The sequence below is a fragment of the Stenella coeruleoalba genome (assembly GCF_951394435.1).
Source record: "Stenella coeruleoalba genome assembly, chromosome: 14".
NCBI classification, from domain to species: domain Eukaryota; kingdom Metazoa; phylum Chordata; class Mammalia; order Artiodactyla; family Delphinidae; genus Stenella; species Stenella coeruleoalba.
Window position 1 is genome coordinate 54177036 of NC_137160.1, and position 18921 is coordinate 54195956.

General features: G+C 37.7%; 1 protein-coding gene across 15 annotated transcripts in view; it reads right to left on the bottom strand.

The window, feature by feature from the left end:
* Positions 1-18921, bottom strand: part of METTL4 (methyltransferase 4, N6-adenosine) — a 527313-nt gene that overhangs the window by 64548 nt on the left and 443844 nt on the right. For 2 of the 15 annotated variants that reach the window (XR_013831379.1, XR_013831380.1), the window contains exon 13: positions 17433-17634. The exons of the other annotated variants lie outside the window; for them this stretch is intronic. The gene's annotated coding sequence lies outside the window, so the exon portion shown is untranslated. The remainder of the gene's footprint in view (positions 1-17432; positions 17635-18921) is intronic. 15 annotated transcript variants of the gene reach the window in all.

The following is an 18921-nucleotide window of genomic DNA, read 5'->3' on the forward strand; positions in this document are numbered from 1 at the left end:
GTTTCTTGTTTGGTACGGTTACCTTAAAACAGAGTATTCTGGAATCTTCCCTCCTGTCTCTTGTGATACTACTTTTGTTTGCTTCACTCATCCACATGATTTAATCCCCCAAGGCACTGTTACCAGTGTCATTGTAAACAAACTGCTATATTTTAGACCAATTAAGAAGAATAAAAATATTTTTAACCTTCATCAATTCCTTCTTTGATGCCCTTCCTCTTTTTTTAAATAGTCAAGTTTCCAAGCTATATTATTTATCTCCTGCCTGAAGAACTTCTTTTAACATTTCTCATAAGGTTGGTTTCCTAGTAATGAATTTGTTTGCCAGAGAAACCCTTTATTTATCCTTTACTTTTTAAAGACAGTATCACTGGGCATAGATTTCTAGGTTGGCAAGTTTTTTGTTTTTTTCTTTCAACACTTTAAAGATTTTACTCCACTCTTCTCTCGCTTGCATGGTTTCTGATGAGAAGTCTGCTGTAATCCTTACCCTTGTTCTCTATAGAGAAGGTATTTTTTCCCCTTTTGCTTCCTTCAAGACTTTATCTTTGATTCTCTACAATTTGAACCTGATATGCCAAGGTGGGGATTTTTCTTTTGTGTTTACCTTGCTTATTGTTCTCTGAGCTTCCTGGATTTGTGGTTTTATGTGTGTCATTAATTTGTAAAGTTCTCAGTTTTTATTACCTCAAATATTTCTTTGCCCAATTTCTCTTTTTTCTCCTGTTGGTATCCCAATTAGGTATATTTCATAGACATATACCTGATAATGTCCCACTATTCTTAAATGTTTTGTTCTGGGATTTTTTCCTTCTCTTTTTCTCTTTGCATTTCACAGTTTGAGAAGTTTCCATTGACCTATTTTCAATCCTTTCCTGAGTCTACTGATAATTCGAACATCTATCTAGGTCTGTTTGATTTCTTTTTCTCTTCAGATTGTATTTTTTTCTTGCCTTTTGAAATCCTTTGTAATTTTCTGTTGAAAGCAGGACATTTGTGTCTTTAATAGCTACTGAGGTTAAACAGGCCTTTTGTGTGAGGATTTAGTTAATCTGGTCAGGAATTGGGCTGTGTTTGATGTTTGTTTGACTACAGGCTTGAAATTCCTCTAATGACCTTGTTTTTTTCTCCCACATTGGCTGTGGGGCTTCCCTTCATTCTACTCCTCTGAGAGAGCCTTTGTCTTGCAGCTCTTTCAGCTAGACTCCACTGTTATTACACTGGAGACTGGTTTGCATGGTGGTGGAGTGTAACAGAAGGGAAGCTTTCTATAATCTGATTAAGTCTCAGTATTTAAGTGGGCCTGTGTCTCCGAGTGAGGCCTTTCCAAGTGTTTCTGTCCGTCTCTAGAACTATACCTCTTTCCTGCTGACCTGCTTCTCCATTCCCTGGTCACCACTGCTCCAAATCTATTTCTTTGAAATTCTGTACCCTGTTGATGTTTGTAACCACTTAGGTGAGGCAAGAAGTCTGGAACCACCTCCAGCAGGGCAGTAATCTCTTCCCTTATACACTCCCCGAGCTGGGATAAAGTATCGGTATTGCCCTCTGGTGAATTAGTTTTCCCTATAGAATAAGCCTTGGTTATGGAGAAGAAACAGGGAAGATTACACAGTGGCTACTCTTCCTTTCCTTGTGCCAAGACGGTGAGGGGATTTTTTCTTGAATCCTCAGCCTGAGAACCTGGTAGCCTTCATGGTGAAAAAGCACATCAAAGTATGAGATCCCCCCAGGATTTTCTTCAGTGGTGCCTCACTTTCCAAGAAGTCCACACTCAGCCTCCAGCAGTTCTCCAAATAACTACTGGTTCTACCATTTATAACAAGGAGGATCACCTTCTGCCCAAGGGAAACAGATGTGTCTCACTGGATATGCCTGTCCCTCCAGATTTCAGGGTGGTGGTTTGTCCTACAAATTCACTTCTCTGATGGGTCCAAGAACAGGCACTGATTGTCCATTTTTCCAGCTTTCCTTTGTTGTGAGGATGGGTGTGATGAACTCCAAGATCTCCACCTGTTGGAGCCGAAACTGGTAATGGAATGATTGGTTTCATATCATTTGGCAAATTTTACAGCTTTATTTCACTTTTTCTAGGATTGCAGGTTTCCCAGCAACAGTAAACAGTACAATGAAGTACAATCTGGAAATATGAATGTTCCACAAAACATTTGACTACCAAAAAGTATCAAAATTGTCCAGAAAATTAAGCTGTGTCAACCATTTTAAGAACTGATAAGAGAAAGGGAATTTTGATTTTATTTTTTATGGATCATACATACTGGAAGTAATGCTTGAAAGCACAGTATTTAGTTAAGAAAGTTGATTCCATTTTAGCATTGTAGATTCTGTAAGAAATTGTCAACTTCCATCATTAATTCAACTTTTTGCAGAAACAATTCGGCTCCTAATTGACTGAAATAAGGGTTTAAATTCCAGTTTGAGGTTTTAGTTTTCATTTTGATACTTCTTTATTTCAACCAACTCATTTTCAAATCTTCATTCATTTTCTTCTTTCACATCGTGAAGGATACCAGTCTTCTGAAATGCTTCCTTATCCCTTCATCCTTCATTAGATCCTTCTTAGGAGTATATTCTTCTTGAGTTTTCCAGATGGTATTCCCAGATTCTTTGGTTGCACTCTTTTGTTTGCTTCATAGTCTCTATGTTTCTTTCTTTGTTTTTCCTATTGTTTTCTTTAATTAGCCTCAAAGAAAGCAAGATTCATTTAGATACAGAGGGCACTTATTCCACAGAGGGTTTTGGAACACTTTGGCTTTGCCCTCTGCCCAGTTATAGAATAGTAGGATCATTGTTTCACACCTCAGCTCTGAGAACATGTCTGGGGTCAGACTGCGTGGATCTGAGTCCTAGATGCTGTAGTGTGTCCTGGGTAAGTTCCATAATGCACGTGTGCCTCACTTTCCTCAACTGTAAAAGGAAGATAATAATTGGCCCTACACCTAAGGTTGTTTACAGGATGATATGAGATAATGTATGCTAAACACTTAGAACCATGCCTGGCACACAGTAAGTACTCAAAAAATGTTAGCTATTATTATTATCTAGCAACCAAAGCCAGGACTGTTGGAGCAGACTGCGCCAGATATGCAGGTGATAAGAGGTGTCTGCACCCTGTGCTGACCACCTCTACTCCTGGTATGACCCACTCATGCATGAAATGGATAGAGGGATGAGTCTAATCCTCTTTTTCTAACAAGCTTTCACCTTCTACATCTGTGTTGCACTAAGGGGGTATGCCTCCTTCCCCGTTACCTGGCTTTGACTGATACTCCCCACATATAGAATAACTAAAAAACTGGTATTTTCACATTTACAGCTACCAAAAATATTGCTATCTCTGTCTCATGTATGAAGGTTTTACTGTGCAGGCTATAACTGTCTACCTTCTCCCAATTTTCCCACTTCTATGATTTTAAAAGTAGTTTCCTTTCTTCCTTTCCTCAGATGTTCTCAGACTTGTCATTTTTTTCTCAAGTCAGTTCAGTTCAGATCTATCTGCTTCATAGCAAGTAGGAATTTTGCCCATATTCTGCAATAAACTTATACTTGGGCCCTTGATCTAGGTGTAGTTATGTGTTTTCACTTTGTTGTTATGGTTATTCAATTGGAGATATTTTAGTGGAAGTTGGAAAAGCCTGCACTGCCATATGCCTTTAAAAGCAGAATTTTAACTTAGATTTTTTAAAAACAGTATAAAGAAAATATAAAAATTTAAAGTAATTTCTCTGTACATGCTCTTAATATATTTCAATAAGTCAGGTATTGGAAATGAAAGAATTTTTTCCAGAACTTTTACGTGATCTGTTAAAAAATAATTCCTAGAACTCAATCAGTTACGGCACTAAGACTACTCCTATACATTTTTCATTGTGTTATAAGGGTTTCCAGTGTTTATTTGTATCTTTTTAAGCCTAAAATTAGACTTTGTATTTTATTCTCAAATTATTCTACAGATGAGAAATATAGGAGGTTAAGTAACCTTTCCAAAGGTTACACATAACCAGTTAAAGGCAAAGTCAGAACTAAAACCCAGGTCTCCTTGAGTCACTTTTATTAGAACAACTTGCTGAAATCCAATTATATATACTAATTTTAATTTAATATTTTCTTTTGATCTTAAATCACTCTATGAGTCCCATAAAAGGAAAATTAGCATTTGTTCTATGTAGTTTGAATTCTCAGCTTCTTTATGCTCAATCTTAAATTCTGATTTCACACTGAAAGACCTAATTTGTGCTAATATAGTTCTGTTTGCAGGACAAGCTAACCTAACCGTGGAAACCATCTGGTTCTAATGGTGTCACCTGCCTCGTTTATCCCAGATAAGATTCAGGATTCCCAGCTATCAAGTGTAGACCCTCTACCCCCACCTTCCTCTGAGATGAGAACCTGAAGGCCAGTACCAGTCTCGACATGACTGGTATGGAATGAAATTTCTGCTCATTATATTTTATTTCTCCCCTCATTTTAATGTAAATTACCCTGCATTAAGAATGAACTCCCAAAAGATGCTTCCTTGTGACTGTCTATATTCTTATAATGGATCCTAAGTTATCATCCACTAACGCATTGAGCTTTGAAGATGGAGACAAGAGTGCATATATCCAATAATAAGTTGGAAAAAAATTCTATTGCCCTTCTGCGAGATAAGTTTAAAGCTCACAAGTGCAAGAGTAAGAATATACAAAGGTAAAATATGTCCTCCCACTAGCTAGATGAAACGCAAGGGCCCATTAAACTCAGAGCCATAAGAAGGAAAATGCAAAGGGCCCTTTCTCTCTTCTTTTATTTTGGCAGCTTCAGCAACATGATGTTTGCTGGCATATTTAGTACCAGCTGATTCACTCTCATTCAAACTTCCTCTTTACATCTTACTTTTAACTGATACCTACTCCAGTTTCCTAGTAAGAAATGTTTTGTTGTGTTTAGAGTAAATTAATAAGATGACTAACTTACTAATGAAATAAAACTACACATATCAGTAGTTTCTGAGATCGGGCTTTGAAATCACGTTTTTGAGGGATTAGACTGCTCTAATAGAGTATGAAATGGAATAAAAATAATGTATGTCATAAAAAGTGTTAGCATAAACCATAGAAAGAGGCTGTTGGATTGATTTGTTGGGGCTGTAGTTACCTCAAGCTGGGAAATAAAACCAAATGGGTCAGTACCACTCAAGCACACTGGGCCAAACAACTGGCAATGACAAAAACAGGTCCTTCATATTCAGAAAGCCACTTAAATCAGGTAACCCATCGTGTGAAATGTTCCATGTTATTGGGTTGGCCAAAAAGTGCCTTCAGTTTTTAAGTAAAATAAAAGACACATTTTTCATTTTCACCAAGAACTTTATTGAAAAACGTATTCACCCTTTTGTTCCACTACCTTCTGCCATTTTTCAGGCAACTTCGTAATTCCACCTTCCCAAAACTTTTTATCTTTTTTGAGCAAAGAACTGTTCCAGGTGCCTTTTACCGTCTTCTAGGAATTGAAATTTTTTCCATTAAGAGAATTTTGTAAAGACCCAAATAAATGGAAATCTGAAGATGCAATGTCTGGTGAATACGGCAGATGAATCAGAACTTCCCAGACAGGCTGTAACAGTTTTTGCCTGGCCATCAAAGAAACATGAGGTCTTGCATTATCCTGATGGAAGAGTATGCATTTTCTGTTGACTAATTCTGGACGCTTATCGTCGAGTGCTGCTTTCAGTTGGTCTAATTGGGAGCAGTACTTGCTGGAATTAATAGTTTGGTTTTCCAGAAGGAGCTCATAATAGAGGACTCCCTTCCAATCCCACCATATACACAACATCACCTTCTTTGGATGACGACTGGCCTTTGGTGTGTTTGGTGGTGGTTCATTTCACTTGCCCCATGACCTCTTCCATTCCACATTATTGTACAGTATCCACTTTTTACCACGTATCACAATTTGTTTTAAAAACGTAACTTTTTCACTATGTTTAAGTAGAGAATCACATGTGGAAATACGGTCAAGAAGGTTTTTTTCCCTTACGTGGAACCCAAACATCAAAGCGATTAACATAACCAAGCTGGTGCAAATGATTTTCAACGCTTGATTTGGATATTTTAAGTATGTAGGCTATCTCCCGCGTGGTATAACATTGATTGTTCTCAGTTAATGTCTTGATTTGATCTCTATCAACTTCAACTGGTCTACCAGACTGTGGAGCATCGTGCAGCAAGAAATCTCCAGCACGAAACTTCGCAAACAACTTTTGACACATTCAATCAGTCACAGCACCTTCTCCATACACTGCACAAATCTTTTTGTGTGTTTCAGTTGCATTTTTACCTTTCTTGAAATAATAAAGTATAATATGCCAAAAATGTTGCTTTTTTTCTTCCATCTTCAATACTAAAATGGCTACACAATTCACCAATTTTGATGTCTTTTTAAAAATGCACCCTGATATGACAGCTGTCACATACAGTCTAACAAAATTGCTTTGAATGAAGTTAAAGACAACTGAATGCTACTAGAGCCATCTTACGGAAAAAAATGAACAAAACTTTTGGCCAACCCAATAGTATTTTATCTAACTGAAAGAAAATTTCTTGACCCTTAAAAAGTACTATCAATAGGTGTAATATTCATTGCACAAGCAATATCTATCCCCTCCTCTCCCTTCCAGCAAACCCCAGACTGTTGCTTTGGAAAGCCATCTCTCTCCATAGGAACTGCAACTATGTGGTCTGACGGGATATTTACCCTACCTACCCCTTTCTCCAGGTGTGAACGAATCCTCCTTGTCACAGTGATAGGATCAGAGACAGGAACTTAACCAGGCCTGGGTTAATTAGCACAATGCATTTATCCTAGGTTAGCAGACACAAAAATCTCTTGTCCTATGTTTGGAAGAAGAAAATATTTTTTTTTCTCTTGCTTTTATAGATTAGTATATATAAGGTAGGGACATTTTGCTACCAAGAGGGTAAAGCCATCACATGGAGAAAGTAATTGACAAACTACAGCAGAAAAATGGAACTGAAGTCCTTATCAAACTATACTTGAAGCCTGTCCTTCCAGTGGAGTCCTTTCAATTACATTTCCATATAATTTAAGGTAGTTTGTATTTGGTTTTCTCTTATTTGTAACTAAAAACTTCTTACCTGATACAATGAGGCAAATAAAAATGAAAAAAATAAAGAATGAAGTTAAATACATGAGATCTGTTTTTTAGTGTCTTTGTACCATGATTATAAAGGAAAGTAATCTGGTGTCTAATAGCATTTTCAATGTAAACCATTACATTTGAAGTGAAGAGTATTTTGTTAATGCAGAGAAAATCCACTATAAAATTAAGTTTAAGAAAGCAATAAGGGAGTAAGAAAACTTGCAATTTCTAAGCTCACTGAAGGGAAAGTAATATCCATTTCCATTTTCTCAATTTTTCCTCATTATATTTGATTTGTTAGCAATGGAGGAGGCTCCATTTTTCAACCGCTGTGCAAGCTTTATGCCACTACATGGCGTATATGGAAGTTAGTATTCTGATGTTGGTAATAAAGTGCAACCCACAAGAACACCTATGTAATAGTTAAATTGCCCTGACATTGTGAAATTTCTTTTCTGCTGGGTGCTAAGTTCAGATATCACATTCGTCAAATGGTATAATCATCTTCTCGCCTGAAGACAAGAGCCCAGGGAACTTCACAAATGCCATCCAGCACTTAGCCAGCAAAACCTGCTGAAGCTTAAGGTGGCCAAAAGTCAGGCCCTGTGAAAGAAATGTGAGCAATCATTCTTTTTTTAAATTAGCTGAAAAACTCAAATGTTTTGGTTCATCAGCATAAAGAGACAGTTGGATTTATAGCCTAATTTGAAAACTTCCTCAAAATGAAGAAAGCAGAGTCTTGGATTGAAATGTGTAAGCCTTTCAAACTTGAGCAAGTAGTTAATCTCCTTAGACCTCTTTTTTTTTTTTAATCTGTAAAACTGGGATATTAGTATCTACCCAATAGAGTAGTTATGAGGATAAAATAACATCTTATAATGTGTTTCTAAAATAAGGAAAGCTTATCTGAAACTTCAATATAGATCTATGGTTAAAACATTTCACATGAACAGGAAACTACATTTATTACAACTCTTCTAGATAGAACATAATGTTCTAGGAAGAAGGTAGATTGTTCATTGTTTATTCTCAGTATTGTCAAGACTCTCGGGTTTTTTGTTTGTTTGCTTTTTGAGGTCCATCTTTTGGACATTTTGTTGCCTGTGAGAAGGAAGTTCAGAGAGAGAAGTTAAGGCAGCAACAGCTACCTCTATCCAAGCCCCAGGCCCCTGGCTGAGGCCTGATATGTGCTGAATGTCATCTCTGTTGCTGACAACCTGAGCTCCTAAGTCTATGAACATTAGGCCTATATTTCTAGTAATCAGCTCTGTCGACCTGTGCTGGAGAACCACTTGGGATTATCCACAGCTAAACCCCAAATCACCTCTGAATACAGACTGACTGACTCACCAAGTTTTCCTTTTTCCCACAGGTCCTTCAGACTCAGCCAATAATCCTTTCCTCTTTCATGCTTCCAGTACTCACTCTACTCCTTGGAGCTTGTGGAAGATATGGCAGTGCTCACCAAAGATTCCTCCACTGTCCTACATTCCCAGGCCTTGTGGCTGGGTAGCCACATGTGACTAGTTCTGATCACTGGCTCAGGGGAGGTGATGACACGTGTTACTTCCAGTTCAGAGCACTGAACTGATGGTACGTGACTCCTACATTCCCATTCCTCCACTGTGGCTGCCAGCTACATTCCAGATGGTACAATCTCCACCAGCCTGGGCTCCTAAGTAACTACTAGAGCAGAGCCCCCAACAAACTTACAACGGGCATGCAGCCTAAGTGAGGAAAAAATGTTTATGTTTTAGATGAGTGGCATATTGAGATTTGTTATTCCAGCATAATCTAACCTATTGTAATTAATTCAGGGCTTTTCATTTGAAACGTGAGAAACTATTATCCAAGACATCCTCTTCTTAACTGCTCCCAAAAGCAGATACAGAGGCTATTTTCATTTTAGGGAATATAATACTAATCATTATATAAGTAATAATTAAATATTGGTTAAGTTGAACTACAGAGATAGAAAAGCACTGGATGAATATAGGAAATCTAAAATAACAGATATAATTTGCAAGAAGAGGAATAGATGTTTCTCTCTGGGGTTCAATGAAGAGAACCACAAAAAAGGGAGGGAAGTTGGAAGAAACAGGGAAGTGCTGGAGGAGATAACTAAACTAAGACCAGATTATGATTAGCCTTGAGTGTCAGAGTAAAGAGCTAGCCTTGGTAATGGAAATACATTCATGAATTATGAGGCCATTTGACATTAAGCAACAGAAGGCTGAGGCTACTACAATGGATTAAAGAAATAGGAATGTATTATTTTTCATATGATAAGAATTCTTCAAGCAGTTAGTTCACGTCTTGTGCAGTTAGTTCATGTCTAGCTTCTCAAAGACATCAGTAAGGACCCAGGCTCCTTTTGTTTTTCTGTTCTGTCATCCTGACCATGTATCTTTTGTCCTCATGCTCTCAAGATAGCTGCTACTCTCCAGACAGCCAATCCTCAAGCCAGCCTGAGACTTTATTGTTTTTGTTTTATAAATCAATATTCACTTGTATTTACCTAAATATTTATATTTTCTGTGGCTCTTCATTATTTCCTGCATTTCTGTGGATTCAGCAGCTTACAGTCATCCTGAATGAAAGATTCCTTTTAGTATTTCTTTTAGTATAGGTCTCTTTACAATGATTTCTCTCAATTTTGGTCTGTCTAAAGATTTCAACTAAATTTTTAAAGGCTATGTTTTTTCTGGGTAGAAAATTTTTAGTTGCCATAATTTTCCTTTAGTACTTTAAATATTTAATTCCATTTTCTTCTGGCTTCCACAGTTTCTGCTGAAAAATCAACTATCAATCTTACTTTTGTTTCATCAAAGTTTTGGGTTTTTTTTAATCTCCAACTGCCTTGTCTACTTATAAGACTTTTTTCTTTGTTTTTGGTTTTCAGCAGTTCGACTATGATATGCCTAAGTGTGACGGCATTCTTTGTGTTTCTCTTGTTTGAGGTTTGCAGCACTTCTTTCTTTTTCTTTTTTTTTTTTTTTGCGGTACGCAGGCCTCTCACCGCTGTGGCCTCTCCTGTTGCGGAGCACAGGCTCCGGACGCGCAGGCCCAGCAGCCATGGCTCACGGGCCCAGCCGCTCCGCGGCATGTGGGATCTTCCCAGGCTGGGGCACGAACCCGTGTCCCCTGCATCAGCAGGCGGACTCTCAACCACTGCGCCACCAGGGAAGTCCTGCAGCACTTCTTGAATCTATAATCTCAGCCATTTCTAATATTACTTCTGTAACATTTTTTTCCTCTCTTCTGAGACTCCACTAACTGTGTTAGATCTTTTTACAGTGTCTCATAAAACTCTTACACATTTTCTGTATTGTTCATCCTTTTTGTTCTCCATATTTCTATTAACCTGCCTTCGGGTTCACTTATCCCATCTTATTCTGTGTCAAAGTCTGACCATAAACCCATATGTTGAGTTCTTGAGTTATTGCATTATTCGTTTCTAAAATTTCAAACTGATTCTTAAAAAAAATACCAATTCTTTGGTGAATTCTTCATCCTTACCTCTCTACATATTTCCCCACAAATTAATCATAAGAATTTTAAAATCCTTCTCTCTTTGATGAGCTATTCTAACACTATAAAAACTGAACACTAAATATATCTTCATATAATACCAAATTTCTACCATGTAATAACAAATTCATATTTCTTAAGAATCAGAAATAAGAGATCATTTTTCTTGAAAATCTCCATTGTTAAACCCATATCTAATAGGTTATATTTCTTTTTTAATGCTTACATCAATATTTTTCCTTTCCTTTTATTCTTTTTACAAAGAAGATAGCTTTTATTAAACTATAAGAGGCTCTGCAGCAACAGGGAAGAATAAAAAGCAGTAGTTTAGAGGATCATTTAACAAAAGCATTCCAACTTTTAAAATAATCCATATAAGACTGACATAAATGTCAAGGAAGCTGACATTAGTTCTTTTAAGGCAGACTTAGAGCATTTAAACTAAATCTTAATATATACAATTTTATTTTCTCTGTTAATACAATGTTTAAGTATCTATGACACAATTTGTGGTTTTCATACTGCAATCTGTATATTTTACAAGTTTTCTGAGTGTAGAAAAAGCTCAAATACTAAAAAATAAGGAAGAAAATAAGGGTTCCGGTAAAGATTGACTTGGTTTTTGAAAAAAAGATTTTAGTTTCTTTATTACTTCCAATAATTTTTTAACTGATTAGTAAAAATGAATCATTTTCACATTTCAAGTAACTGAAAATGAATCATCAACTAAAAGGAGAACAGCAAAGATTTTCCTTTCCATCATGACTTCAGGGACACAAGTTCCTGTCCACTGAGATTCTAGTGAGATCTCCGAAGATCTGAGAGGGGGGCTCATCAATGTTAATGACTACTCTGCAACCAAACAATACATGCACAAGGCACGGATAAGCTATTCTATTAGTGTAATTTGGCACTCAGCCCTATAATCAGTTTAGCACAAACAAGTAGTTCTTTTAAGTCAATCATACAGTCAGATTCCCTGGGACAGTCATAAGAAAGAATAGTTCTAATTCCAAATGACCACTGGGTAATCAAAAAAGAAATAACAAGCCCAAGTGGAGTCATCTGTCCCCCACAACAGCACAACAAGACTTAATTGCAGTTTCAATCTCTCCCAGAAATGTGACCTTTGAAACAGTCAATCAGAAATATCCTGATCCACACTAATGAGGTAATTTGTATGATAAAGACCGCCCCCCCACACCTTTCCCTCAGAAGATGGCCTGGCCTGAAACAACCCTCTCTTTTCTTTTGCTGATACCTTCTTGCCCTACCCCCCCTTTTTTTTTTTTTTAGGTATGCAAGCCTCTCACTGTTGTGGCCTCTCCCGTTGTGGAGCACAGGCTCCGGACGCACAGGCTGAGTGGCCATGGCTCACGGGCCCAGCCGCTCCGCGGCATGTGAGATCTTCCCGGACCGGGGCATGAACCCGTGACCCTGCATCGGCAGGTGGACTCTCAACCACTGCGCCACCAGGGAAGCCTGCCCTACCCTTTTACTGCCTATAAAACCCTTCCATTTTGTACAACCCCTCGGAGTGCCCTTCTAGTAGCTAGATCAGACACTGACTTAATCATGAATCTTTCAATAAACCAATTAGATCTTCAAATTTCCTCCACTGAATTTTGTTTTTTAACATAACTTACCATCCTCTCTATTGCTTCATCTACAGAAATCTTTGGTAACTAGAATAAATAATTGTGTTATTATTTATGATGTTTTAAAATGCTTTTAAAATGACTACGAATCAAAAGAAATGTGATTTTGAAATGTTTCACTAAACTCTTTTCAAAGTGTTTTCCATTGTGTTACTGCTAAACAGAGACCATGAAATGATTCAATATTATCTCACAGGGGATTCTGTGTATTATTGAAAAACGTAACTTGAAACCTGTTCAGTATAAGAAAACAAAAATTAACACAATTACTTTAATTGTATATAATGTCTTCTCAGGTTCAGTCTCACAATTATACTATTTACGTATTTTGAGTTCTACTTTATTTTACTTAACAATTTATCATAATTACTTCCACTGTCATCATAATCATTCCTTTTAGTGAATGGGTAACTCCATTGAATTGATGTACCAGATTGACATTAGCAGTTCCCTTTGTTGGAATCAAAATTATTCACATATTTGTATAAATGTTCTTCCGATGCTTATTTTCATGTACAGAGCTTCCCTCAAACCTGTAGGGTAGAGCTCCCAAAGGATCAGCCTTTAGTTCTTTTCTCTTTTCTATTTACATTTACTCCCTTGATGAGCTCATCTCATCTCACGCCTTTTAACGCCAAATGTGTGTCAATAACTTCCAAATTTGCATCACCAGCCAAAGATCCAACTCCCAAACTCCATGCTTTTATACCCAACTGCCTATTCATGTCTCCATTTAGATATCTAAAAAAATCTCAAACCCAGTGTATCCAAAACAGAACTCCTGGTTGCCGCTTGAAAAAACTTCTCCACATGCAAATTTTTTCATCTCAGCTGGTGCAAAATCATTTCAGACAACAATTTTGGAGCTATCCTTGACTCTTTCCTTTATTTCACATCCCACTTTTGATCTGACTGAAAATCCTATTTATTCTACATTTTAAAACATATTCAAAAATGCAGTTCTTCTTACCATCTCCATTTTATCATTCTTATGTGAACTAACATCATCTCTTTCCTGGATAACAGCAATAGCTTCCTATACTAGTTTCCTCTGTCTGCTGTAACAAATTACCACAAACTTGGTGGCTTAGAACAACAGAAGTGTATGTGAGGCAGCAGACAGATGGGGCCCCAGGGCAAATGGTTTGAGTTCATTCCTTGTGGACTGATACTCTGAGACAAAAATAATGAGACAGTTGAGAGAGGAGGTTGGGTCCTGCCCACATAGAAGCTAAGAGACAACATATTCCTCATTCTCGAAGTCAGGAGACCTTCCCGACTACACATGTGCAGAAAGGCTTCTTGGAAGTCAAAAGGGGAGTGACGCCAAGTGGCCAAACCTACCCATAGGCCTCTTCAGTAGAATCCATGTTGGCTAAGACATGCACGCACACATGGGAAAATCCTGAGATACACCAAATATGGACTCTGAACCAGGCAAATCAAAATGATCGGTCAAAGGAAACACAGAAGAAATGCCCCATATAAGTGATTTAAACTGCCACGAGGGCACGACTCTCTCTCTGAGCCCGCCCATGTGTCTATCCACACGTACTGTACTACTTTTTTCTCCTAATAAATACTTGTTTCACTACTTTCTGTCTTTGTGGGAATTCTTTTTCTGCAAAGCTGTAGGGCCAGGACCTTGTCACCGACCACTGATGTAGTGGCTAGGATTCAGTGCTCTCACCACCGCAACCCGACCTCAATCACTGGCCGGGAACCAAAACCCTGCTTCAAGCCGCTGCAGGCTGAGGCCACTGGAGATCACATTCTCTTATAGTTCTGGAGGCCATTCGTCCAAAATCAGTATCATTTAGCCAAAATCAAGGCATTGGAAGGGCCATACTTTCTCCAGAGGCTGTACGGAAGAACCCATTTCCTTATCTTTCCTGTTTCCTTGCCATTTCCAGCAACTAGAGCTGCACTCCTTGTATTCCTTAGCCCATGGCTTCTTCTTCCATCTTCGAAACCAGTGTTGTAGCATCTTTCTCTGACTCTCTTTCCATCACATGGACTTCTTCTTGTCTGTGGTCAAGTCTCTCCCTGCCTGTCTCTCAGAAGAATATATGTGGTTGCATTTAAAGGTTCCACCAGAATAATCCAGACAATCTCCACATCACAAGATGTGTAATTTCATCACATCTGCAGTATGTTTTTGCCATACAAGGCAACATTTGCAGGTTTCAGGGATTAGGATCTTTGAGGGAGTCATTATTCAGCCCACCACTCTTCCTAACTGGTCACTTGACCTCAATCATTTCCTCCTTATGGGCTATTCTCAACACAGCAACAAGAATGATCCTTTTAAACGTCAGATCATTCCATAATTTTTTTCTCAGAACCTTGCAATGCATCTTCATTTCATTCAGCATAAGAGCCAAATTCCTTACAAGGTCAGGTCAGCACAGCTCTACATGATCTGGCCTCCCATTTCTGCCAAATTTCACCTTCCACTCTTTTCTTCTTTGCTCACTCCACTGCCTCCAACTGGCCTCTCAGCTCTTTCCAGAAAATGCTAAGCACTTCCCTACCTTAGGACTATGGCATATGCTGTTCTATCATCCTCTCACAGATAATCGTGTGGTAACCCTCTCTTTTCAATGCTTATACAGGACTTTCTCAATAAAGTCTACCCCAAAGCCCCATTTAAATTTTTTTACCTGAATTCCATATTCTTAATCCTTACTCTGTTCTTCTTTATCTTTCCAAAGCACTCATACACCTAATATCCTGTATAATTTAATCATTTATAATTACTATATTTATTATTAATCTGTCATTCTCTTTTAGAAAATAAGTTCCATTTTGTTCAGTAATATAGGCCAAGCGTCTACATCAGTGCCTGGCATATAGAAAGTACCCAATAACTGTTCGTTGAATAAACGAATGGCATTTTCTGTTGAGAAACTATTTTCTCAGAATAAAACTTTTATTAGTATAGTGGTAAGGCCAGAAAGCTTAAATACTTTTATGGATCCTGAAAGATCTTCATTTCACTCAGCATAAGAGCCCAATTCCTTACAAAGAGCCATATTGCTGTTAATGAGAGAACAAAATGTTCACATTATCTTATATTTTCCCTAGTAATATGAGTTTACCTGTTTCACCATCATCTCATCAGAACTAAATCTGTATTACTTCTCTTTGAAACAAATTACAAATGCAATGCTTTGGACCAATATGGTACAGATCTACTTCCAAGATAGTCAGCAGACATATACTGAGCATCTACTAATATGACGGATTAGTCTATGTATTCATAAGGGAGGTATAGGATAATAATATTTTTAAAAGCATCATCTCTGTCTTCAACAAGGTCACAATTAATCCAGAAGAGAGGGGACACATAAATGAGTAACTAACTGGCACGGCAAAGGGTGAATAAACATTATCAAAAATTTCACAGAGGGTACTATTAAAGTTCAAGTTGAATTATTGTATGTTGTAATTTGATACACTTAGATAAAGCTCAACTGAGAAAAGAGGTCCTTCTTATTCTGTTTCTACAGGGGCATTTTATTCTGCTATTAATTTCCTGACATAAGACGCAAGTGGTGCTTCAAGGAACCTCTCTCTACTCCCTAAGGGTATAATTAAATAACAGAGTAATGTGTAGCAACTGCACTTTTATTCAAAAGAGAAATATTTTTTTAACTGCAAAGGCTCATGCACTATTTCTCCAAGATTTCAAATTCAATAAAAACAGACCCAGAGTTTGAACTGAGCATGGGAAGATCCCAATCAGACTTGTCTAGCTTTGCCACGACTCCAGCCAAGTCTTCCTGGGAGAAAATCGGGTCTATAACCAGCAAATAGAGTTCATTAGGGTGACAATTCCCTGACGAGCTGAACTAGAGTCACTTTAAAAAAGACAATTTTTGAGAATTTTACTTTAAAGAAAACATGGAGCATTTTAAAGCAATCCTCTCTTTCCTATCATTCTACTCCATTAATTTCTAAATTTCACATTTATACATAAGAAACTTGAAAGAACACACTGCTTATTGCTCATCTCTTAAAAACTACAAAAATGTAAAATATACTGCAAGTCTTTGAAGCGTACTTGTAGTAGTTAAAAATGTAAAAGTATCTTGGCAAAAACCTTGAAGTTGGAGTCAGAAAGCTTGAGTTTGTGTCCAAGACACTCATGCTTTGTATAACTCTGAAAACACTTAATTTCTTAAAAATAAAGGGTTTAAATAGTAGCTACTTCAATATTTGTTATAGAGATTAAGCAAGATCGTATATGCAAACAGGTTTTGCAATTATAAACAGCCATTCACAGATAAGGAACTGCCATTATTGGTAGCTTACCTTATTCATTTATTTAGTTTAGTTAGTTTATTACATAACTAAATAAATAAGTAGCAGCCATCTAACAAACTATTTCAAATCTTTGGTCGTATGTTAAGACTGTTCTGGTTTTCAAAGACAAAATCCAATTCAAGCTTAAGCAGAAAAAAGAAAACATAACGACTGGCATAGTCTGAAAAGCTCAAGGGACAGAGGGATGCTTTCTGATGGCTTAATCAAGGCATTAAGATATACCTCACACCCACGTGCTCCGACTGTGCATGGAAGCCCCATGTAGGCTTTACTCTCAGTCTAGCCACCCTGTTGTAGAAAGACAGCTCAGCACGTCCAGCCTCACTCCGCGCTCAATACAGAAGAAGTGAAAGCTTCCTGTGGTAGTTAATGGGGTTGTGTGTTTCCCACAGGGAAAAGAAGTCACTGAGACGACAGAAGAGTAGAAACGCTGACTGTCATAAGATCCCAGAGCTGGGGATGGGAGTCAGTGCTGCCCAACTCACATGGATAAACCTGCGGGAGAGTTGATACCCCAGCGGGGCGCTGGGGATGCAGTTACTAAGAGACGGGTAAATGAATACTAGATGCCCAAAACAGTGACCACTGACAGTCCTCTTCAAATTTTTTGTTTCATCAAGCAAGTTTAATGACAGGCATCCTTGTTGGACCCTAAGAAAATATGGCAGTACCTAGTACGTCTCAGGATTCCCATAGTACCTGCCGACCATATTTCCCCTGAAGGGGGAAAATGTATCTGGTTTTTATCTCACCTTCCTTTGTCCTCAGTTCTCTAAGCTCCTACGATCTTATGTTTCAATCCTCTTCTATATATGTTCAATGTTATTTGCATTCTTAAACTGCTTTTCTTTATTTGTTGAAGCAATATTCCTTCCTGAATATTCACCGCTCTTCAATGCCCGCTGTAACTAAATGTTGATGAGCAGCATCCTCTATATGAAATCCTCCTTTAGACTAGAAAACAAGGAAAAGGAAAACGATATATACCAAGAGCCCTTTAAATACAAGTACAGGAGGAGTATTAATCTGTGGCACATCGATCTTCCTATGTGCCCATTTTTCCAGCCTCCTTTCCTGCCATTGACCCCACGCAGTGTCACACATGGCAACACCGAACTGCCTGGAGTCCCCACGCTCACCAAGTGTGGGGTGAGGCCAAGGACTCCTCTCCTACCTTTCTTTACCTGGCTAAATATTCTTGCTTCTTCCACTTGACTCAGGTTCCAGTACCTCAAGGTAGCTTATCTTGAACTCATCTCTTTGCTTCCCTGCCCCCTTATGCAAATCTCTCTCAGCAATTACCTATTCTGTTGACATTTTTGGTTCGTAGGTCAGTCTCTACTACTGGTCCATACAATCCTTGAGAACAGGAACTGTCATATGTATCTCTTAGCACAATGACTGACAGGGAGTAAGCAGTCATTAGTGTCACTGGTTGAAATATGTATTTATTGATTAATTTGCTGTTGCCATTTTAGCCTATAAACTTCGTGAAGGTACAGTTACATTCTCCCTGAGTCTAGCATTGCAGACTATATCTATAACCTATCAATGTACAGTAAATAACTGCTGGTGATGTTTTCTTCTTCGAAAACACATTCATGAGTGATTTACAGAGAGAAGATTTAATAATAAACATAGGCTTTTTAATATTCAGCCTTATCTTTAAAATATATTAAGGGAAAGAGGAAAACAGTGAGATAGAGGAAGATGCAACCAGAGAAAGAGGAAATAAGGGAAAGGGGGAGAAAGGATGAAAAAAGAAATGATATGAGAGGAGACAAAAAAATCTGAGATAGGATTATTTGAAAAATTGATTTTTAGAATGGCTGTACACATTTTTAACGCTGTTTACTTGAAAGAAAAACTGAAATGAAATTATCTCAAAAATGACAAATGAGAACCATAAATTATCAACATTTCCAACAGTCAGAACATCACCCTGAGTGTCTGCAAGTGATTTGTATGCCGTATGGCAAGCACGCTCCATTGGGTACAATTATATGATTGTTTATTGAATAATTGCTTTCCTTGTCAAATGTTTGATTGAATATTTGCCTGCTCCCTGTAATATTTTCACTGAGTAATTGTCTGCTGTGGGTAATACCTTCACTCAGTAATTGCTTGTTCTAAATAATACTTTCACTGAATCATTTCCCATTCAGCATATTTTATCAAATGATTTTCTTGTTGTGAGTCATGTTACTATAAGTTCACTGAGAATTACTTGCTGAATTACAT